At 43.6% G+C, this 24,394-nt stretch overlaps 1 long non-coding RNA gene across 3 annotated transcripts in view; it reads left to right on the forward strand.

Annotated features, from left to right (window-relative positions):
* The first annotated feature begins 239 nt into the window (after positions 1-239).
* The window catches only part of LOC147018439 (uncharacterized), a 77,136-nt gene continuing 52,981 nt past the window's right edge, over positions 240-24,394 (forward strand). For 2 of the 3 annotated variants that reach the window (XR_015062391.1, XR_015062392.1), the window contains exons 1-2: positions 240-388; positions 16,692-16,781. This is a non-coding gene — a long non-coding RNA (uncharacterized LOC147018439). Of the gene's footprint in view, positions 389-6,679; positions 6,879-16,691; positions 16,782-24,394 lie in introns of those variants that run through there. The other variant, XR_015062393.1, reaches the window with a different exon arrangement.

The raw sequence follows: 24,394 nt of genomic DNA on the forward strand, positions 1-24,394 counted from the left end.
GTATCCTCTGCCAAATCGTAATTCTAAAGGTGATGAACCTGATGACACTTAAATACGGCAGCTTCAACTCAAACGACACTCTTCCACTCCTCAATGTTTGTAAGGGGACATATAACGCAACCAAAGCTTCCTCAGGAGCATCTGCTCTGTCCAGGCCTGGTCTTCATTTCCTCATATGAAGCTGATTTTTTTAAGGGTCATGACCCCGTGGAAGAACAACAATCTGTCTCTGTCATATCTCTTTCTTAACCTACTCTCCTTTCCACGATACGCCTCCCCATATGTCCGTCTCTTCTGCCTTTCTTCCCTCTGTCCAAGTCAAGGATGAATCTTTAAAATGCTGGCTTGAGCGCAGACCCTTGGAGGTTGTTGCGGAGTTTTTGGAGAGGTATTTTCCACTTTTCTTAGATTTCTTTATCAATGGTTTTCTGTGTCTTTATATCTTAGTTGTCTGTCCCCCTTACACCATTTGCTGTACTATATATGCATTCAGTTTCTTTCACTTTGATTTCTTTCCTTCTGTCTGCCATTCCCCTTCCTTCCTCTTTGAATGTTCCTTTTATATTAAATAAAAGGAAAACAATTTATATATTTTAATATAAGTAACTACTGTCGCCCTATTCTCCAGTGGGAAGGCAATCCTGTGTATTCCTTGCCATTATTCTGCTTTGACAGCACCTTCGCTCAAACCGGATGGATATATAGTACATAGAGGATCGGAGTGTCGTCATATCCATCACACGAAGCAAATTTTCAACCGAACAAAAATCGAACAATGTTCAGATATTATTCAAATATAGTTTATGGTTTGTCCTATAAAGAAGCTACTGATTCAGTAATGGTTTCCCGAGTATGTATATCCGAGCATGCCTTGCTCTCGAGACCCTCTCAGAGACACACGACCACTGTTACCCAAATCCCTACAGGCTCTGCTCCTGTTTACAGATCAGCGCTGCAACTCTTGGCGAGGTGGGGGGCGGTCAGGGTTCAGTCCCAACTCAAACAAAGCAGCTTAATCCAGTGTTAACTATCTGCACTAGTGTGTCCTGGTCTCTCCGCTGGAGTATGCACATCTTTCCAGTGCCACGAGGCACATCTTCTTGCGCATTCTTCTTGATCTCGCAACACTCGTCCCCCTTTTCCACTCGTACGCGGAATCCGATTTTCAATCCTGGCCTCGGCTTTGCAGTCATTCAAAATGGCTGCCAATCAACACTTGGCACATCCTTTATGGATTCCTCTGTTACAAGCCATGGAAGCATGTATATGAAGGAGATAAAATGTCCACTCACACCCCCAATTGCATTCAGTTTGAATGTTCCACTGCTACAGATAAAAATAAAAACACTTGGAAGAAGCTAAAAACAGGAGAGGCTGAGATTGCTTGCAGTCAGATAAGTTGGGGTCATGTGGCTATTTTGATGGTGTTGCTATGAGGCAGATCACAGGGGAAACATGAGAATATGATATTCCTGACATGAAAAGTGTTCATTCATTCCTTGTGAGTCTCCTTGACGAATTACAGGCCATAAAGAAGTTATTTTATTTTATTTTTCTATATATACTATGCAGAAGGTATTAAAGAACACTCTATCAAAACCAGTATGGATCTTCTGAATTAGGACCAAGTGAAATAGTAGCCCATCAGACGTTACTGTAGATCATAAAATAAAACTCATTTGGTACCATTTTCACTTCTGAGCTCATTCCATTGGATTTGTCAGTTAAAAAACAGTTGGGTATATGTATGACGTCTCTTCAAGATCCCAGGTGGACAGTAAGGATCCAACCTATCAGTTGGATCACGAACTTCGAATTCCAAATGATCCAAATTCCCGGATCATTGATATTGGTCACGGTTGTAGAAATTTTATGGTTTCCATTACAGTGAAACATCTAATGTTTTTGATACTTCCATCACCCTCAAACATTGATAAATTAAGCTGAGAATGTATGATGGAGCCCTCGTGCGCCAGTACGTACCATAGGCAGAGAACTTTCCTTTTTTATTGAGAGAAGTCACCCATTCTGACATATTTCAAGCTTACGATATCTGCCTTGTCTTAACCAGGTGTGTTCTTTTATGGAAATTTAAACTATTTAATTAAAACTTGCATTTTCCTTGAGACCTGTAGTCCTCGCCAGCAAGTGGGTGCAAATCGGGACGCGGACACATTGCTGATGTCCAAAGAAGTTTATAAACTGACAGCTGCTTATAGAACCACCAAGACCAGACCATGCCAAAGTAGGCACTGCATGCCAGGCTGCAGTGTGCCAAATGGCACACAGCCTAACACGTGCCACTGTCAACCGCCACAGATAGCCAGACACCTCACCAAACACCTCACCCGCTATCTACGCATTACTCGCTCATGAAATCATTGTCCATTAAACTCGTACTACCCTCAAGTCGGACAAAATAGCCAGCAAACTCTGCTTGACGATTCAAACATTTAATACCTTTTATCCCCCTGTCCAAATGTCCTCCAAGCCAACCATTTGTCCAAGAGCCTTGCACGTCCTCAAGCTTGCAATCCATTTCGACTTGTAAGGATTCCAGCACTCTTAATGAAATAAACTGTCAGATGGATTGAAAGCTGGATTTACAAATGATTACTTTCTTATTCCAACTTTGCTCTTTGGATGCAAGACCTGGGAGCTTTTGCCCTGTAAAGAATATCCAACAGATGACAAAACAACACCTGGAAGTGGTCATCAAGGCAAGGAAACCCGCTGGTATAAGGATAAGCATGTACACGTGTCTTAGAGCACGACAACTGGCGAGTTTTTGGGAAAAAAAAACAGGTGGAACATGTTTATTGTAAAGTGTACAAAAGGCATTTCCAAAGAAAATTTCTGCAGCACGGATGTGGAAACAAAGGCTGACCCCACATTCAGCGAGGTGGATTCAATTAGAGATTCAAGGAGCATTCCAAATGGGATGAATATGGTGTCAAGGTCTAATCGGTTACCTTGGAAACCTGGTGCTGAAGCAGACTGAATTCATCAACAAACCAAGTGTTCAGGTCAGACTGGGAACGGGCTGGTTTCCAGAAATGAGATAAATTTGATTTCTTTTCTGTGGATTCCCAAGGTTCTACTATTACAGCAATTCCGGCGAGCACCATAATCACATTATCTATGCTGCGCTTGGAGGAACACAAAGTGACTTATTCAAATGGCCAAACATCCATGTGTGTTTATTCTTTTGATACCCGATTAGGATGTCGGATTTAGTCAAAGCTGTGGGGATTTTATTGAGTAATGGGATGCAGCGGCCTTGTCACAGTTACAACTACAAGGGCACTCGGTGGAGCGCATACCTCCGCCACGTAATGCCTGATCCATGAGAACATATCGGGCCTAAGACATTTTTGAAAGATCATGCTGTACAGTACTATATCGTTTTTGGCCCCATCTCTCAATGGTGAAGAATTACTTTTAAAATTCTAGTAGCCGGATCCTGATCTTCATCAAAATCTAATCGGTTCATCCTTGTCACACACCCATTGACAACTTTTTGAGATATGCTGCACACAAACAGACAAATATACAGACAGGGGGTGAAAACATAACCTCCTTCCACCTTTGGTGGTAGAGGTAATAAGTTTTTGTTGATCTGTTTGGATAAAGAATACTTCCTGAACTTAACTTTAAAATGTAAATGCATCATTTTTTTCTTTTAACAATCAAGCCTCATGGAAGAGCTTGGACGGATGTCGGGCGGACGGCTGACAAACTGACAGTAGGGCTTAGGGTAACGTGCAGAATGAACTGTGACATCCCTTCTTCTATCTCACCAAATGGTGGTGCAAAAACTGTTGACACAAATGGAAATTGATGACATGTTCAGACATGTTTGCAATTCAAACTGTTTTGCACTGAAAGGCAAAGGTTTGGCGATAACCCGGTGAGATGACAGACCCTTCATGCGTTGTTTTCATGATACAATAAGTGGATGTGAAACAACTGCTTGGAAAACGTTTTGTGGTGTAACGATGGTCCTTTGCTCACTGTTGTTGTTCGTCTTTCGGCAGCTCCTGTAAGGGGTCGCCACAGCGGATCATCCGTTATGATCCGCATACTGGTTTGGCACGTGTTTTACGCCGGATGCCCTTCCTGACGCAACCCTGGTCGCCTCTTACGACACAGGGATAAGGATTGTCTTTCGCCATGATTCCGGGCTGCCCTACACCCTCTCATAGCGCGGCCCAGTGCAGAGCTCCCGTCCTCAAGCGATCCTCCAACCCAAGCCTCCGAGTAGCCGGATTACACGCGCACGCCACTAAGCCCGGTTATGGATCGTGACAAATCAACACGATTTATTATTGCTGGTTCTGCGTGGTTTGTGATCCTTTCGGAGATCGTCAGACAGACTTGCATCAACCTTGTTACCTCCGTCACCAAAGGTGGACGTGCGTTATGTTTTCACCCCTGGTTGCCTGTCTGTGAGCAGGATATCTCAAAAAGTTGTGGACGGATTCGGACAAAACTTGGTAGACAGGTTTGGTGTGTGGTGAGGACGAATTCATTGGATTTTGTTGAAGATCTGTATCCGGCTACTGGAATATTTGAAATTTTAGAAGCGATTCTTCCCCATTGCAAGATAGGACCAAAAACGATATCTCGCACAATATCTCATAAAGTTGTGCTTGGGTTATGACTAATCTTGGTGGACGAGTTGGTTAGGTGACGAGAACAAGCCGATTCGATTTTGGTTCAGGTCCGGATCCAGGTCCGACCTATCAGTGGGATACAAAACGTGAACTGTTCAGTCTGGCGGGGGTATGCACTCTACCGCTCTACCGAGTGCCGTTCTAGTTTAGCCTTGCCATCTTCCTATTGTTCTGGAGTGCGACATATGAACATGGAAAAAGAGAATCAAAAATATCAGAATAATTCATATCCTCCACCAGCATCGTCATGAGATAAAAAGATACTTTGGATGGAGAAAAAAAAAAAACCCCAGATTGCAAGTAGTCTCGGATGAATCAGGTAAAAATCAATCGGAGCAACGCAACATTGTCTTGAAGTTCACCATCAGGCAAATACATGCCGCAGCAGAGAATGTGGACTTGATCGTTGATGAGCAAAGGAGATTTCCAGGGAGAGTCAGTGACCCGGGTGTGTTCGCTAGAAAGGAGGATTGGCTGAGACTGGTGGTTCAAGGCTCCAAGCGGTGACCTTAGTGCTGACGAACAGGGACCGCGTGTTCAGTGTGGTGCTTTCACGAGTGAGAAATAAACAGAAAGGAAAGACAGAGCAGAGGCAGACTTGACCAAACAGTTTGTAAGTGGCTTTTCAAGGGTGTGCTTGAGGACAGACACGCCATGCCTTTCCTGAAAAGGGTTTCGATTGCCAACGGAGAAGCAATTCCTTCAGCCAAAGCCTGTAATGGACGCAGACTTGAACATCACATGTTTGTTGTTTTTTTTTTTTGCTGCAGACAGAGAAAACATTTGCAGGATTATCAAAAAATTTAGCAAATGCGTAATCATCATCTTCACTTGTCTTTGATCATCTCTCATCTTAGGTTTGCCAAGTAGCGGTCGGAGTCAACAGGGGGGAATTTGGAAAAGATGTGCCATTTTTTTGCGTACATAATATGTAGATGACAGTTATTGAGCATTCAGGCATGTGACTATAAGGTCACAAAACTCTACTCCGACTTCATTACTTATTGTGGAACTACAACCCTGGAGTTCGAATTACATCAGGGAATAAATAGGTCGTTGTCCCATCATACTAAGTCAAGAAAACCTTTACATTTTATAACAAAACTGATGTATGTATAACATGTGACACTTAGGTTCATTAGAGTGAGGGAACAGGATTGGGGAAAGTTAAAAACTTCTTATTTAAATAACAAAAGCAACATCTTATAAACCTGGTGTTGGCTTCGTGGTTAGGGTGGTTGGCTTGGGTTCTTCGGCTCCTGAGTTCGAGCCCTGTTGGCTGCTGAATTCACACCAGGTGGGGTTGACTCAACCTGTCATCCTTCTGAGGTCTGTGAAATGAGTTCCACTGTATTGGTAATAGGGGCATTGCATCAGCGGTACCGCCATACTCGGTAGCAGTGGCGATGCACTGTTGATCATATCCAGTTGAAAGCATGAAATCATTCCACCACACAAAGTGAAATAAAGAAATCTTGGTTTTCCGAACAAAGCAGAAATCCCTGGTGTTAACAAAATATTCTTTTATCTATATATGGGGAAGCTATCGTTCAGGACATGTGGATGGTTCACAAGTTGCTCTTCTTATGAAGGATGTTACTCCTTTGAGGTGCTGAGGTGGGGGGGGGGGTTCAGAAATTAAAGGCAGTAGTGAAGGCTCCGATAAATAAAACTTGATAAACGACAGGAAGCCAGTTCAAGGCCAGACTGCAAAATGCTGCCCAACATCTGTTGCATATGGACCAAACTGACCTATGACCCCATTTTGAGCTGAGTGGAAACTCCTAAAGGTTAATTTATTCAGATTGTGGCCAATAAGTTGCCTTTAATTTGATCCAGGCCTGCCTTGAAAAGTTTGACTCTTTTTTTCAGTTTCTATAACATTATGAAAACCATTATTTTTTTTTACGGATTCAAGTCATGTTGACGTAATCTGTGCTTCTGTTGTTTAATGCAAGACTTCGTTGGTGAAACATGGATGACATGTTTTCATTTACTGGGTGTCCTGTCGACCCTATCCAAGATAACCCTTCCACAACAATCCCTCGTGTGATTTGATGAAATTCGTATGAGAATTCTCTCAGATCTCTTGAGAAATCAAAGGCCATTATCTGTTAAGGGAATGCTCCCATCATAGCGCGGCCTTTCACCGGAGGCTCCTGTTAGTCCACCTTCACCTCGACATGGAGATTCGATAAATTGGTAAGTTACCATAACCCATCTTTGGTAAAGATCAACGGAACAAGGTTCTGCTCTTCATAAGAGTGTGTGTCATTAAACGGAATGCATTTCCAAGGAAATTACCTGAACTGCATCTCGGTATATAGGACTAGAAGCACGGGATCACTTCTGTAGGTTGAGTGGTTCTCCCCTCTTGTACAGCCTTGCTCGGCTGGAGGGTTTGAGTTCAGATTTCCCTGATGGACCCATTTATTCGGCAATGCTTAACACATGCGGCTTTAAGGCCTCGCTGCTTGGCACAGCTGGCTCTAATCAGGCCGCCCGCGCAGGCCGGAAACGCGGCCCTCGACTGTGGCGCCAGCCAGCTCTGAAATAAACCTACACGGAGCCCCCATTGCAAACACTGCATGGACTGTAACCCTTTCCCACCACATTAACTGTAACTGGAATGTAACAAGATGTGGCTGTGCTTTCAGGCCTTTTGGTGCAAAGTTAAATATTTGTAGTGATCCGTGAACCTATTCGGGCTCCTAAAAAAGGTCGTGGTGATCTCCAAGCTAAGCGAGGGTTCTTTCGCCAATGTCTCAAAAAACAATGGTACCTTTAAATATACATCTTTGGTCACGTGGAAACAATCGTGAAACTAGCAGTTTGTGTGAAACATACATAGGGGGCTTTCATACAGACCAACCCTTGAATCCGCATGCAGTGATCTAGGCCTCGGGTCATGCATGCTTAAAGTAAGATTTTCTTTTCTTCCATTGACCATTGTATGTTGTGACTTCCACATGAACGGCAACAAGTGTTTCCTCACATTCCATAGTTGCCCAGACAGCTGCACCGTAAATGACCAATGTCGGGCCCAATAGCGGGAGAATAAGGACACTCTCTGATCGGCTTTCCCTTTGGTCTGTGAACTATATTTGTCTTGTGGATCAAGCACGTCACATTCCGAAGGATCTGCTAATGGACGGAATATACTCGTTTGTTACCAGAACCTCAAATGATGGATTCAAACTTTAACCGATTGTTCAATTCCGTAGACCACAATAACCCTCTTCGGAAGACTTGTCTTCCACGTTTGGAGCCTGCGCACTTTAATTATCTTTACTATCCAATTGTTCTTATTTTATCTCTTATCGACGTCTCGGTATTCGTGGTGGTTAAAGACCGGGAAAGATCCTTTGAAGCAATGTCGTGAACCCGACATTTTAGCCGAACAGAGAATCTGGGATTTGGCAGAAAGGCGTACCCTTCTAAAAGTTTTCCCCTTTGTCCTTTCACTTGCCAAGTCACAAAAAAATCACACTAGCATTTATTTATCATCTGTCAGTGTTGCCACCTGGCATTGCCCATTTCTGGGTGTAGTCAGGGCAGCAGCATATAATGGTCTTCATTTTGAAAGGCATTGTGGGATCTATAAGTGAGCATGGTATTTGCTGAGGGAACGCCTGACTTAACGTTCCCTCCAAAGGACGGTATGCTCTACAATGTAGTGCCACCTGCTGGCAGTCCCATTCGGCACGATAGTGTAGTGTATTTGTTTTTCCTCCTTAAATAGTAAGTGTCGTTGCATTGTTCTTCTCAGGCAATTCTTGCTTCACTTGGTTGATTTTAATCACAGGATAGCTGATCACGAAATCCATGGCCTAACATGGAAGTAGAATAAGAAAGCAAGGATATGTATATATTCATATATGGGTTGGCAGGGTGGCCTAGATATATGCACACTCGCCTCTAAGCTGTCTAGCCTTGGTTTGAATCCTGACCCAGTTAAAAACTGTCATCCCACTGTTTCACAGGTAGGGTGATTGATCAATGTATGTGTGTGTGATGTGCCTCCGATGGATGTTAACCAGGTGTTCTATTTGCTGGAATTAGTTGGTGGATGTTAGTAACCAATCAGTAACCAGTTGGAATTAGATCCCATAGTGTCCTTCGTGAAGAGTAGGCGAGCGATTGCCAGGGACCTGAGCAAATTACAAACTCCTGCCATAACTGCTCCTGAGAATGCAATGGCAAATGACTCGGTATATCCCTTGCCAGGAAACTACTTCTCCAAAGTTACACATCAAAATCACAATACTCATATATTGGTGTACCACCTACTTGAAGCCCCAGAGGAAAAAGTACGATTGAACAACATATCAGGAAAGTGATTCCTGCACAAATGGGAAGAGGAACTCATGAGTTGAGGTGTACAGTTAGCCTGGGTTTTTGAAGTTTAACCAGGAGGAGTTGAGATGTACAGTCAGCCTGGATTTTTGAAGTTTAACCAGGAGTTGAGATATACATCAGCCTGGATTTTTGAAGTTTAACCAGGAGTTGAGATATACAGTCAGCCTGGATTTTTGAAGTTTAACCAGGAGGAGTTGAGGTGTACAGTCAACCTGGATTTTTGAAGTTTAACCAGGAGTTGAGGTGCACAGTCAACCTGGATTTTTGAAGTTTAACCAGGAGGAGTTGAGATATACAGTCAGCCTGGATTTTTGAAGTTTAACCAGGAGTTGAGGTGCACAGTCAACCTGGATTTTTGAAGTTTAACCAGGAGGAGTTGAGATATACAGTCAGCCTGGATTTTTGAAGTTTAACCAGGAGGAGTTGAGATATACAGTCAGCCTGGATTTTTGAAGTTTAACCAGGAGGAGTTGAGATGTACAGTCAGCCTGGATTTTTGAAGTTTAACCAGGAGTTGAGGTGCACAGTCAACCTGGATTTTTGAAGTTTAACCAGGAGGAGTTGAGATATACAGTCAGCCTGGATTTTTGAAGTTTAACCAGGAGGGTGTTTATACTGGAAGACCAAGAGAATCCTGGAGTTTCTGTGGAGGGCTGGAGGGAGCAATATTGGAGGAGAGTGTCAAACCAACGAGCCCACTCATCTGCCTGCGATATTTATATTTTCTTACTCTTATTGTGGATGGGAGTTATGTTTGTAATCTTCCAGGAAGATGAGAAGCGGCCAAAGGAGACATTGACGAAATGCACAGGCAGAAGTTAAGCAAGAACTGGATTCAAGAAAATTGTTTTTAAAGGACTTGTATAAAAATCATCGTCTGCTTGCTTTTGTTGGCTTTTGTGTCCGGCCACGGACTTGCTGATCAACCTCCACTAAAGAATGATTTAAGATCGTCAATATCAATGTAAACTATGGTATCACAATGTGAATTTGGTTTATTCTTGTGGAAAGCATTTGTACATGCAGGCCTACATATATATATATATATATATATATATATGAACATTTCTGCTTAAAGATTTTCTGCCCAGTCCTCTCTTGTTTCTATGTGATCCGGTATTAGATCATATTCATGAGGTCATTGTTCTTATTAAATTATTAAATCATTTCATTCCCATGATTGTGTCAATGGAAGTGTGGCTGGTAGGATAACCTAAGAGTATGCACCCGCCCCTATGAGCTGTCTATCCTGGGTTCGAATCTCGGCCCAGCTATAAATGGTCACCCTTATGTTTCACATCCAGGGTGATTCATTAATGTGTGTGTCGCCATCGAAAACACTTTACAACTGGAAGATATGTCTACCAACACTGGTAGTTGGTGGATCTTAAAGACCCCACCGTGTCTTTTGTGAAGATGAGTCAAGTTACTGCCTAAACCCTGAACAAATTACACATTCCTGCCCAAATCACTTCCAGTCAAACGTCAGGCCTGGCCAGCCAGTCCTGAAAAACGTTCCTTGGCTGACACCACAAGGTGGGAATGAATAATGGGGGACCACTAAAAGAGTAAATGTAGTTGTTGGAGTTGTCGCAAGAGATTGTGCGATGATATGAGAACAATATAAATGTAGATCTCAAAATAAATTGAGTTTAATAAACTGTGTGTGCAGTTTAAATTCTTCCATAAAGGAGAATAAAAGAAGATGGTGAAAATGCACTTCCCTTTGTTCAATGAAAATATTGACCTACTGCTACGTCATCACCTAAAGCCCTAAACATACGTCATAATCTGATATAACAGGCTCTGCCTGGAAGAAAAGCAAAGAAACCCAGAACTGCAGCTGCTGCTAGATTTTCATTTGGAGAGAAAGCAAAAAAAGATTTCCTTTCCAAATTGAATTCCACGAGGTTGCATCGTGGCTCCACATGGCTTGTGCTCAATGAGTGTATGGTGTGGATAAAGAATCAGACAGGCAGGTGGTTCAGACCTTCCGCAGGGATCCACCACGGGAAACCCGAACCCCAAGCTCTCGTCTCCATGCCAGATGGCCTTGCACAGTTGCGCATATTGCAATCACCTCTGGATCTGCTTCCTTGGACAGTTGCTCTGTTTCTGGATTAAGTCGATTTGTAGACCTCCCTGTTGGAGGTACTCATTTGGCTGTGCCATTGTCTCATCAATCAGAAGCTAAATAATTTGTCTCAGCACAACTTTGATATCTATGAACCACAACTTTTGAGGAAACAGTGATGTAGGGAAGAATAAAACAAAGGGGTTGGCCTGTTGTGTATTTCCAGTCGAGCAATTAACTTCTCGGTTCAAATCCCGTATACTGTGTTGATTTGTCCTTTCTCTCCTGATGTCCTTGCCCTACATTTGATGTAAGTGCAAGGTCCTGTATGAGCCTTAGACACTGTAAAGTGTGGGGTGGGGGAAACATCTAGAATAAATCATATCCAGAAACTCATATGCATCAATATTTCCAACAAACAGCACTCCAAGTGTGATGGATAAGTAGATCAAGAGGGATGTGGATGAGTTTAGCACCCAATAAGGTCCTCCAGATTTGGAATTCCCAAGTTTGGGTATTAGGATCACTAAAATGGTGTTGAAGTTACTCTCTTTTGGATTGAACTGCAAGGAAAATCCGATGTGACGAAAAATGTAGTTGCAGTTCGGCAGGACGGCAACATGTGAAATATTTGTGTGCCAAATCCTTTTGTGTAGACATTAAGCCAGATGTTCCATCTGCACTCATATTGGTGCAATATATCCCTTGGGATTATTTTTTCGAAGCAAAGTACAGCTTGCAGGTCAAATATATCCGAATTCTACTCAATGATGAAGTCATCCACAGGATAAAGGGTAGAGACTTGCACTAAACAAACCAACCAAATTCCTAACTAACATGCAGGACTGAACACGACACATATAATGCACGTGGTAGATGTTTGTCAGCCTTGGTAGCGCGTGTTTCTGTCAACACTGTAACTGATGGCTCACCAATAAGCGATTAAACTGGGCTGGAGGCTGATGTCATCATGGAGCATTGGGATTATCATGCATATGCTGCTTGTGAATGTCTGCAGCTGTGGAGGAACCTGGGTAGGATTACAAACTATAAAGGGCTTACCTTGTGCAGCTTTCCTTGGTTGCGTATGCAGCTTTCTTTAGATAGAAGAGCAGAGGGATAATTAAAGTCCTAGATATAGCTGGGGATAATTAATTATGTGAGAGCTGATGTGCCTGGTGTTGGCTTAATGGTTAGGGTGGTGGGCTTGGGATCTGAGGATCCTGAGTTCAAATCCCACTTTACTGTTGAATTAATACCAGGTGGGGCTGACTCTGCCTGTCACCCTTCTGAGGTTGGCAAAATGAGTGCCAGCTTGCTGGCATCCTGTGTCAGAGTGGTGACCTGTCCAGGATTCTGCCCAAATAGTCAAGGAGATTGCTTATTCCGCACCAATGCTCTGCACAGAGTGTGGTCTCTGGATGGAGAGGTGATAAGTTGTTCCCTCAAATTATAGGTGAGAGACATGGTTGGGCCTTTAATTTCTTAATATAATGGAGCCAATGTGTATATGATTGTATATACTGCATGACAAAAACTTAAAAATTAATCACTTAGGTTTATAGTGTGGTCCAGCCAGACAAAATATACATCACAAAAACTTTTGTGTGGTCCAGCAAGGCAAAATATGGTATGTCCCCAAAAAAATTTCAGGTGTACAGTGTGTGTCAGAAAAAAATAGGGGCAACACCCCTGGGCACCCATCTGGTAGAATAATGATACTGAGGAGGAAGTCAATGAGGGACAGAATCAGCAAAATGTACCAATAAACCAGTGTTATAGCAAATACCTATTTTGGGGAGCAATCCCCTTCGACCCAGATTTTCAAAATAGCGTGAACAAACTTTGGTACAACACGAGTGATGAAGGTTGTGGTCAAGTTTCATTGAAATTGTGTGTGTAGTTTGGGAAAAGAAAGCAAATGCATATTTTGGGGTGCCACCCCCACCCCCCCCCCAATATACCCCCTCACACCCCAATATATATATATATATATATATTTTTTTTTAATGTTGTGAACAAACTTTGGTACATCATGAGTGATGAAGGTTGTGGTCAAGTTTCATCAGAATTGTATGTGTGTGTGTAGTTTCCGAGAAGAAAGCAAATATATATTTTGCGGGGCAACCCCCTTCATCAAAGGGCGGAGGAGCTTGTTGTGAGCCAATGGCCATCCATATCTCGTGCCCAACTGTGTCTGTGGATGTCCTCCTGCAGTTGGGTTCCTTTTGTTAGGTTGGTGGCAGGATTTGCACTCCGGCCACCGAAAAACCCTTCATTCCACAAAACACAAGGAAAATACCAAGAAAACTGAAAACCCACTCCGTGGGAGTACCTCCAGTGCAGCTGCCCTTCGCAGGGTGGTCTAACCTGAGGTGGTCCCTTCGGGTAGTTGCCTGGAATGTCCGATCCCTAAGAGAGGATGATCACCTATTCTGTTATCATCTGAGTTCAAGCACTTGAACATCAGTATTGCAGCACTCTCTGAGGTTCAGAGAGTGGATAGTGGCTAGATCATGGCGGGTGGTTATACTTACCATTGGTCTTGTCACTCTGATAGTTCCCATGCCCAAGGAGTTGCTGTGGCTGTGTCGAATAAGCTGACTCCATTGATAATTGAGGTAACACCGGTCAATGAGCGTATCGAACAAAGGATTCGTCACTTCTTGGGTGTCGTTTCCCAGGTCTCTCGGTATGCTCTGACTGAGGTGAGAGATCTCACCGTGAAAGGACGCATTCTATGCCATGCTCATCTGTGGTTGATCAGTGCCCCAGGCGAGATACTCTTCTCGTCTTAAGGGGATTTCAGTGTATCGACTGGAACTGATAGGGATGGTTATGAGGTGTGTGTTGGGCCCAATGGGTCTGGAACTGTGAACCAGAATAGCACCAAGTCCCTTGACTTTGGAATAAGTCATGGACTGTGGGTGGCTGGTTCATGGTTTCAGTGCCTACAGGCTCATCGCTGGACTTCATATTCCAATGCTGGTGGTGTGGCAAAGGAGATTGAGCATGTGCTCGTTGATGGTCACTGGAGGATGATCCAGAACTGCAGGGTCTACCGGAGTGCTCAGTTCCTCAATACCGACCACATGCTTGTGGTAGCAACTGTGAAGTTGCAACTTAAATCTAGGACAATGGTACCATCCCAGGTAAGAATGGATGTTGGCAAACTCAAGGATGAGAGGGGGTGCTGAGGAGTTTGCAAACAGGCTGAGTGGGGATTTGGTGAGTCTGGGTGCTTTGGGGAATTCTCAAGAGTTGTTGAGTGCCTTCAAGACCACCATCCTTGATGTTGCCGGTGGATGTATTGGAACTCACCAGAGGGAAAAGAAGAATTTTGTCTCTCAAGGGGCACTGGATACCATTGACCAGAGTCACAGGGACAGGCTTCCTGGCAGAGCTGAGCTGTTCAGGGAGGCAAAAAACTGTACGTGTGTTGAGGGTGGATAAGGATGCCCATGTGCAAGGAATCTGTGAGGGGGTAGAGCATCACATGTGGTCTATGGATTCTCGTCCTGCCTAAAAGGGAATTCACGCATTGCGTTCCTCCAAGCCCATCCCTCGGTGTACTGCAGTTATAGTGGAGAGTGGTGGGCTTTCGACAGAGCAGTCCGAAGTGAAGGCCTGCTGGGTCGGTTACTTTGAGCGGCTGTACCAGACTGATCCACTAGCTGTTGAGTTGGATGTCCGGGGTGTTACTATCCCAATTGCTCACCTTCCAATCAGCTGTGATCCACCTTTGTTTGTGGAAACACGGGCTACGGTGAACCGGTTGAAATGGGCTAAAGCTTTTGGGATCTGTGACATCCATGCTGAACTTCTCAAGGCTGGTGGAAATGTTGTACTCATTTCATTGCATGCAGTTCTGTGCTCTGCCTGGAACACAGGCATCATCCCAACTGATTGGAAGAGGGGCCTTGTTGTCCCTCTCTGGAAAGGGAAGGGTGATCGCCAGGACTGCAATAACTACCGAGGGGAGATGCTGCTCCTAGTGCCGGACAAGGTCTTTGCTTGGATAATTCTTGATCGGGTTCGCCACCATCTGCTTGAGCACCAGCGTCCAGAGCAGTCAGGCTTTACACCAAAGAGGTCAACGATTGACCGTATCCTTACCGTGTGGTAGTGTGTGTCTGGGTGGTCCTCACCGAACACAGATGAGAGTTTTGGCAGGGGCTGCTTGTAGCTGATGTTGATCTCTGTAAAGCATTCGATTCATTGAATCAGGATTATTGGTCTTCGTGGGGTGCCACTAAAACTGATCAATCCGATGTCTGCACTATACTCTGGTATTGAGAGTGCTGTGAGATGTGGTGATACCATCTCCAACTTAATTCCAGTTGTTACTGGAGTTCGTCAGGGGTGTGTACTGGCCCCCACATTCTTCAGCACTTGTATGGACTGGATTCTAGGGAGGATGTCAGAGAGATCAAGCTGCAGTGCTTTCTTTGGGAATGTCAATATATCTGACCTTGGTTTCGCAGATGACGCCGTCATCTTTGCGGAGACTCTGGAAATCCTTTTGCAGGCCCTCAAGGTGCTGAATGAGGAGTCGTAGCCACTGAGATTACGGGTTTCCAGGGTCAAAACTAAGATTAAGTTATTCAATGACATCTTGGATGCTGCTATCTTGTCTATTCCTGTTTGTGGTGAGGATGTTGAGGTCACGGAGAGATTCACTTACCTTGGCAGTGATATTCAAGTCTCTGTTGGCTGTGAGCCGGAGGTCAGCAGACAACTTGGTCGGGCCTGGGGAGTCATGGATTGACTGGATCATGGGGTTTGGCGCTGCCGGTACCTGTGCAGGTGGACGAAAGTCTGAATCTTGAGGTCCTTGCTGCTTCCAGTCTTGCTCTGCAGATGTGAAACTTGGACTCTGACCAGGGATCCGAGATGAAGACGTGATTCCTTTCGTACCAGGTCTCTTCAGAGAATCCTTGGCGATCGCTGGTCAGACTTTGTGTTTAATGAGCGGTTGCTGAGAGAGACTCAAATGAGATTTGTTGCCTGCATAGTCCGTGAGCGACAGCTGCAGCTGTTTGGAAATGTGGCTCGTTTTCCTGACGCTGATCCTGCTCAGCAGATTCTCTCAGCGAGGGAGCGTCATGAGTGGAGGAGGCCAATGGGCTGACCACGTGCCTCGTGGTTGCAGTAGGTTGATCAGCATCTCAAGGAGATTGGGATGGGCCAGGCATCTGCCTGGGGGATGGTCAGATGGAAGCCCCTGGCGTACTGGTAGAAAGTGGATGCACCGACGTGCTGCTCCGGCACATGCTCCCATACCTGACCTGACTTGACCCCCCCCCCCAACCTGCACACTCCCCCCACCACATAAACACCCTCAGTCCCAGATTTGTTTTTTTAATGGTGCGAACAAACTTTGGTACAACATGAGTGATGAAGGTTGTGGTCAGGTTTCCTCGGAATTGCGGGTGTCGTTTTTGAGAAGAAAGCAATACCTATTTTAGGGGGCAACACCCGGAGGACCCGATTTTTGTTTATTTTTTAATGCCATGAACAAACTTTGGTACATCCACGGTGATGAAGGTTGTGGTAAAATTTCATTAAAATTGTTTGTGTAGTTCCAGAGAAGAAGTTGCAAGTATTTGTGGACAGAGGTCGGATGGACTGTCAACACGCCTTCCCGAAAGCTCCCCGTAATTACGTTCCAGGTGAGCAAAAAATGATCACCACGTGTAAATTTAACATTTTTTGCATTTTATTTCACAAAAACTCCCGTGTTGTCCAGCAAGGCCAAATATGGTTGCAGTATGTCCCAATATAAATTTCAGGTGTACAGAGTGTCCCAGAAAACATATCACTTTGTGGAAAATTATATTTTTGTTGCATTTTATAGCACAAAAACATTTCAGTATGGTCCAGAAAAGCCAAATATGGTTGCAGTACATCCCAATTTTTTTTTTTCAAGTGTACATCGTGTGTTCCAGAAGAAAGTATCACTTTGTGGAAACATCACCACTTTAAATTGCCCACCAAAGGTGGGCTGAGATGGGCACTCCTGGCTGGAGGGTGGGAGTGCTGATGCTAGTCTCCATTGTACCATACCCTATCACAGATCGTTGGTTCTGCCAAAGCAGTTTCTTGGCAAGGGTCATGCTGGGCAGTTTGCCATCCCTTTCCCAGCAGTAGTCATAGACCTCTGGTAGCTTATATATGTTGCTGCATTTTAGCCTGGGGAGTAACTGCTGAAATCTATCAGAAATATAGGGTCCTACATATCAGAAACATAGGGTTCTGCACAGAGAAGCGATAGAGGGCAGCAGGTTCACATATTGATAGACTATAAAAGGGGAATGGGAAGCAAAGTTGTTGCAAAGAAACATTATCGACCTACAATGTGAAGTGCAGTTCTAGAAGAAGAGGTATTGCATTAATCAATCAAACCAACATGTCTAGAAATCTCCAACACAATCTTTCTGTCTCCATCTATCTCTGTCTCTCTCTCTCTCTCTTTCTCTCTCTCTCTCTCTCTGATGTTCTGCCTGAGGACAGGTTCAGTGCTTCAGTCTCATGGCAACAATTACACTGGGTGATTTCCCTCTGCCATTGCAATGGTACTCAAGGTTGTAATTTGTAATTGTTCAGGGTGCGGGTGCAGCTCAACTCATGTTCACAATCGAAACCGTCACGGTCTTTAATGCCCACCAATTAATGCTCGCAGATGGAATTACCGCCTTAGCCCATGAAGCATTAATCAGTCAATTTATAGTCAGTATATGACTCGACAGTTCAATGGTAAGTGGATAAACGGACGATCCTACCAGGAGGACATCTCACATCCTGTGTTCACCTAATTATTTGTGCAAGAAAACCTGGATCAGTGTGTACACAAGCCTGGTGTTGGCTTAGCAGTTAGGGTGGTAGCTTGTGATCCTAGTTAGGATCATAGGGTCCTGAGTTCGAGCCCTGTTTCCTGCTGAATTAACACCAGGGGGTTGACTCAGCCTGTCATCCTTCTGAGGTCGGCAAAATGAGCACCAGTGTGTACTGGTAATAGGGGCACTGCATCAGCAGCATAGCTGTGCCCCTAACCAATTATGCAACCAGCAGCCAAAAAGGCTGCTCACAAAAGAGGAGGAGTGTGGACACAGTGAGTGCAAAGTGTGCAGGACAGGGAGAGTGCACAATCAATGAAATTCTCATTGCAACATTAGTCTCTTGCTGCAGGAATGATCACCTGCAATGAGACATCAGTGCATCCTTCACCGGCTTACACAAACACACCTTTATGAGGCATTTATACCTGTAGTTTATTCTTCATAACTCCTGCTTTGTTGGAATACTTTGAAAACAAACCTCTTGTAGTTTTTAGATTTTCTGGAGAACAGCTAAAACACACACACACACACACACACACACACACACACACACACACACACACACACACACACACACACACACACACACACACACACACACACACACACACACACACACACACACACACACACACACACACACACACACGTCGATGAAGCCAACACGTAGTCGCCTCTTCACGCCACCTTATTCACCGGTTTCCTCGCTTGGGTCTGCCGGAGAAGAAGAAGAATATAGAATAGTAAAGCCTGCACCTCCTTTTATGAGAAACAAGACCATCTCACATGGAGACAGGGATCTACACCAAGTCAAGAGACTCAGGAGGTGCTACTTGTCTCCGAAAAACCGAAAATAAAGCTCCACAAGAGAAACTTCAACAATGAAAGTTACAGATGAAAATGTGAATTAGTGGAACCAACTGATGAATTGATAAAATTAACCAAAAATCATCCCCCTTGAAGGAAATCAATGCTGTGTGTTTTTCAGCGGCACTGCTCATTCAAGAAGAAGTAGCACCGCAAGGAGAATAGACCAGGACCCACGAACATAATCCAAACACTGCCATGGAAACAAATGTACACTTGAAAAGAAGAAGAAGAAGAAGAAGAAGAAGAAGAAGAAAAAAAGATCACATTTTGTGGTTTTGGTTGTCATACTGCCATGGAAACAAAGACTAGAGACACAGAGAGAGAGCAATTGAGAAAGGAAACGAGACAAATACAATGATTCATAAGAGGAAACCAAAGCTAAAGAAGAGAATAATTTATTTTGTTTAAATAACTATGTAATTGAAGACAAAGACTAAGAGATAATGGATACTGAAAACAAACTCAAAATGGAAATGATAGCAAGGAAGATTAAAAATAAAAACTATGACGAAGTCAACAAAGGGAGAAAACAAAACCAAATGTTTGAAAATATCCCAAAATATTCTCCAGCAAACTAGGGAAACAGAAACAAAATGTATCAAGCCCCTCTCCTGGAGAAAGATAAACTTGGGTCTTCATAAAAAAAACCTTTTCAGATGTCTGAAGAGGTTTCAATGAAGATCCAAAAATAACACAACCAACATGGAGGCAGATTGGATCTGAAATGCAGAAAAGAAAAAGCAATGTCTCAGCAAAATGTTGTGATGTTTGATGAAGAATTTTTCTTTTTAAACAACTTGCAAAAATGCCAAACTTTAAAAGCTCTGGCTCGGATGAATTCCAAACTCCTGCCTTAATCAACTTGATGGAGGACATCTCGCACTATGCTCGATCACCACACTCGAGCATTAAATGAACCTATCCAAGAGGAAAAGGTAATGAATGATTGAGTAGCTCACAGAAGGTAACACAATCCTCATCTCAAAATCTGAAGAAACCCTACTACCTCACAAATATAGACCAAGAACATGTCTACCAACACCATAGAACTTCTAACAGGAATCATCATAGAAATTATGTACCACTACCGAACACAACGAGGAGGCCTCGAGGCACAACAGAAGGGATGTAAAAGAGGATGCTACATGACATTAAACCACCAACTACTAAATAGGCCATACTCGAAAACTGAAACCAGAAGCACCAAATTGTACACAGCATGGATAGACTACAAAAAGCTTTGTGATTCCAGCATGCCTGGCTTCATAGTGTTCCACATTCGTGGATGATAAAATTAATGCAATTGTACATGATCAACCCCCAAATAACCATACTGATTGAGAAAGCAATGGAGTTTGGAATACCACATTGATATTACAGCACTTGGACGGAAATATCAAAATAACAAGGGTGAAGATACATCGCGGGATCTTCCAGGGTGACAGCCTTTCGCCCCTCATGTTTTGCCTGACCCTGAACCCACGAAGCAGCCTTATTATTATTATTATTATTATTATTATTATTATTATTATTATTTTGTATCCAGCCAGTGGCTGCTGGTTGCATAATTGCATGGCTGTGCCGTTGGTGAAGTGCACCCTGTTACTAGTAAGCTGGTACTCATTTTGCTGACCTCGGAAGGATGACAGGCTGAGTCAACCCACCCGGTGTTTTTTAACGGCAGGATAGGGGCTTAAACTCAAGACTCAGAGATCTTAAGCCAGCCAAATTAACCATTAAGCCAACACCAGGCTTAGCAACCTCGTTAATGAGCAAGGACATGGAAACACCCTGACATCCAAGAAAAGAATGTCCAAAGAGACAAGAAAGATGATACATCGACTGTGCATGGATAATAATTTAAAGCTCTTCGCACCGAACGACAAAAAATTGGCAGAACAACTGAAATTAGTGAAATGGTACTGCGATGACATTCAAATGGAATTTGGCCTAAATAAATGTGCAAAGTGCACATTCATACAAGGTAAACCAACAAAAAATGATCAATGTAAAAAAAAATCGATCTAGATACAATGCAGGAGCTCGACAACGAAGCATCATACAAATGCCTCGGAGTAGAAGAGGGCCACCGAACATGTCACAAACAAATGCACAAAACAATTACCAAAGAATACCTGTGCAGAACGAAGCTGATCTTGAAAACTTACCTCTCCCCAAGAAACAAAATCAAAGCCATCAACCAACTAGCAAAACCAGTATTCCAATACAGCTGTGGTATAATAAACTGGCCACAAACGGAAATCAATGAACTAGACATCAAAACAAGAAAACTCCTTACCATCCACAAAATGTTCTACAAAAATCAATGCATCCCAAGAATGTGCCTGCCAAGACGAGAAGGAGGTAGTGACTTGATGGAGCTCAACCAAGTGCACAGAATGACAACTGTATGATTGGCTGAATATGTGAAAAGTTAAACAGACGACTGAAGCCAATTTGTATGTAAACACGAAGACAGCAAGCCAGAAAAGGTATCCCTAACCTACCTAGCAAAAATCTTCTGGGTGCGAATGGAAGATGTCACTCATGAAACTGATACAGCCTCAACAACTGCAAAAAAAGACAAAATAAAAATATAAAACGAAATACCAACAGATGTACACAAAGAGAAATATACTGGGAGAATGACAAAAGAGGAGGAAGGTATCACAAAAAAAGAGTTGGCCAGATTGGGCATGGAGAAAGAAGGCTCATTGCAATGGCTAAGAAGAGGTCAGCTCAACTGGGATGGAGAACGAATCATAATAAATGCCAAAGACAAGGACATTATACCAATGGCTTTTAGAAAAAGACCAAGGACATACGACACCAATGGCTTTACGAAAATGGCAGGACTTTGTCAATCGGACAAGTGTAGATTCCGCAAAGTAGAAACAGAAAGCACAAGCCGCCTCATATTGGGATGGAGAAAACTCATGTCAGAACAGCGGCACACACAAAGGCACAACAGAGTTTGTGGTGTAATCCACTGGAATGTCTGCAAATATTACAATATCCTAGCTTTAGAAAACTCAAAGAAACATTAATCAAAAGCAATCATTGAAAAGAAAGAAAGTAATGCTAATGTACGACCTGATGATCACATCAAACGTGAACAAAGCATTGCGACCGGATGTCGTACTTAGGTACAAAAGAGGAAAGATGGCATTGCTACCTGTGGTGTCAGTACCCAGCGATTTTGGCCTACGATGCAGACATAAAGAAAATGATGAAATACCAGGATCTCAAAAATGAAGTCAAAAGATCCTGCAAGGTTGAGAATGCTGAAATTGTACCAGTGATAATTGGAACAATGGGAATGATGATGAAGAACCTCACAAAGATATTAAAAACCATCCCTGGGAATATTACTACAAACGAACTACAGTTGGAAGCTGTCCGGTGCTCAGTGACGATCGTGAAGAGAGCCCTCGGCACAAAACTTTGAGAACAAAAAAACTTCACAGCTTGGTTCATGAATCGTGGTCCTTCCTTAAAACAGACGTGGATACCTTGTGGACCTGGGAGGACTCCGTTCCATCTTCTGAAACCAACATATGGAGACAACAACCAACAACACACACCAAATCTACCCAGGCAGATCCTGCGAGATGAAAAATACCACAACATTACTAACTTTAGAACTCTGCGTTACACGAGTGATCTGCAAGTGGAGAAACCTACACACCATGCGAAGTGAAGAACATGGCAGTTTACAGAAGCAGAATCAACCCAAGCTCCCAACGACGTTGACGTTTCAAAAAGAGCACATTTTGTGGTTCTGGAAATCGAGTTTTGGGGCGACCTCCTCCACTTAGGCCCTACGCTAACATTGTCGTGGCAGCATTTACATCCCCATCTGTGCAGAAAGCCCTAATCTAATGTTTATTCTTTCTCATGAATGATCGCATTCAATTTGCCTCGCAGAAAAGTCGAACAAAAACTTCCTTTTAAAAACGCTCAGACGTTTACCCAGACCATCCAAATGTTATTATTCTTCCAGCATGCCTGGCTTCAAGCCATGCAAGAGAGAGGGGGGGGGGGGGATTAAAACAAGCACCAGATGGCGGGGGTGCAGCCGGCATGATACCGCCTGAGCCTGGTCTTGAGAGAGCCAGGCACGGTCATAGTACGTCACGTTTTGCTTACTCTGGGAGCAGATACAGATGTGAGGCCGAGGGTGCTTCAGCTGCATCATCAGCAGGACTTTGGAGTGAGACAGAGCAAGGATGGTGACGTTATAAACAGCATGTACGTCCCCTGCTGAAAACTCACTACTCTTCATCTCAAGGTCCATTTAATATGGGGATTCATTGCTAGGTCACACGTGGGACTAATGCCAAGATCAGATCCAAATGAATCTGGCTGTGGCTCGAAATTACGCAGCACTCGCCTTTTGGCAAGGGCAGCTGGTTGGGAATGCTTATTGGGTTTGGGGTTCAACTGAGGACCCGATTATCCCATGCTAGTCACATAATGAATCCCACTGTATTTCACATTTACCCCCATGTACACTTAATATATTGAGTTGTCCTATAGGGTGGTGCAGCGGTAGCGCACTAACCTTTAAGTTTATCCTAGTCTGGGTTCGACTCCTGACCTGACTATAAACTGTCCGATTGGTACTTTACAGGCGAGACCCTACGCTGATTCAAATACAGCGTGGTATATTTCACATCACAAAATGTGCCGGCTGTCAGATGGATGTGAAGTTGGCTATCCCGTCTGCTAGCATTAGTTTATGGACTTTAAAGATTCCACGGTGTCTTTCATGAAGAGTTGGTGAGTTGTCGTGGGCATCCTGAACAAGTCACAAATTCCTGTCAAAATAACCATCAGTCAAACGTCAGACCTAACCACCTGGTTCCTGAAAGGCTTGGGCCGCAAACCTCCCCCATGGCTGACCTCACAAGAAGAGTGCAGTCGTTCTTCGATTTACAGATGTATTTCATATCCATTACCTCCATCACCGAAGGTGGATGGAGGTTATGTTTTCACCCCTCTCTATTTGTCTGTTTGTCTGTCTGTCTGTGAACCTGATATCACGAAAAGTTATGGAAGCATTGAGACGAAACTTGGTGGGCAGGTTTGGATGTGTGACGAGGACGAATTTTTAGATTTTGGGAAAGATCTGGATAAGGATACAGACACTATAGTGGGGCAACTTAGCTAAATATAGCATAACAATTGTGCATTTTGTGAGGGAAGCACCAAATTTGGCACAGTAGTAGCCTATCATATTATGAACAGATTTGGATATTGGGCCATCTCAAATTCAGCCGCTGATGGCTGTGGCAGCCATTTTCCACTGCCATCAAAAATTTGAGATGGCCCAATATCCAAATCTGTTCATAATTTGATAGGCTACTAGTGTTCCAAATTTGGTGCTTTCCTCACAAAATGCACAATTGTTATGCTAAGTTGCCCCACTACTAGAATTTTTAACGTGATTCTTCACCATTGAGAGATACATCAAAAAACGACATGAAGCACGATATCTCAAAAAGTTATGGACGGATTCGGATGAAATTTGGACATGTTGGATGTGTGACAAGGACCAATTGATTCAATTTCAG

This window comes from Eptatretus burgeri, chromosome 10 (assembly GCF_056783735.1).
Source record: "Eptatretus burgeri isolate ZD-2024b chromosome 10, Ebu_testis_v1, whole genome shotgun sequence".
Taxonomy (NCBI): domain Eukaryota; kingdom Metazoa; phylum Chordata; class Myxini; order Myxiniformes; family Myxinidae; genus Eptatretus; species Eptatretus burgeri.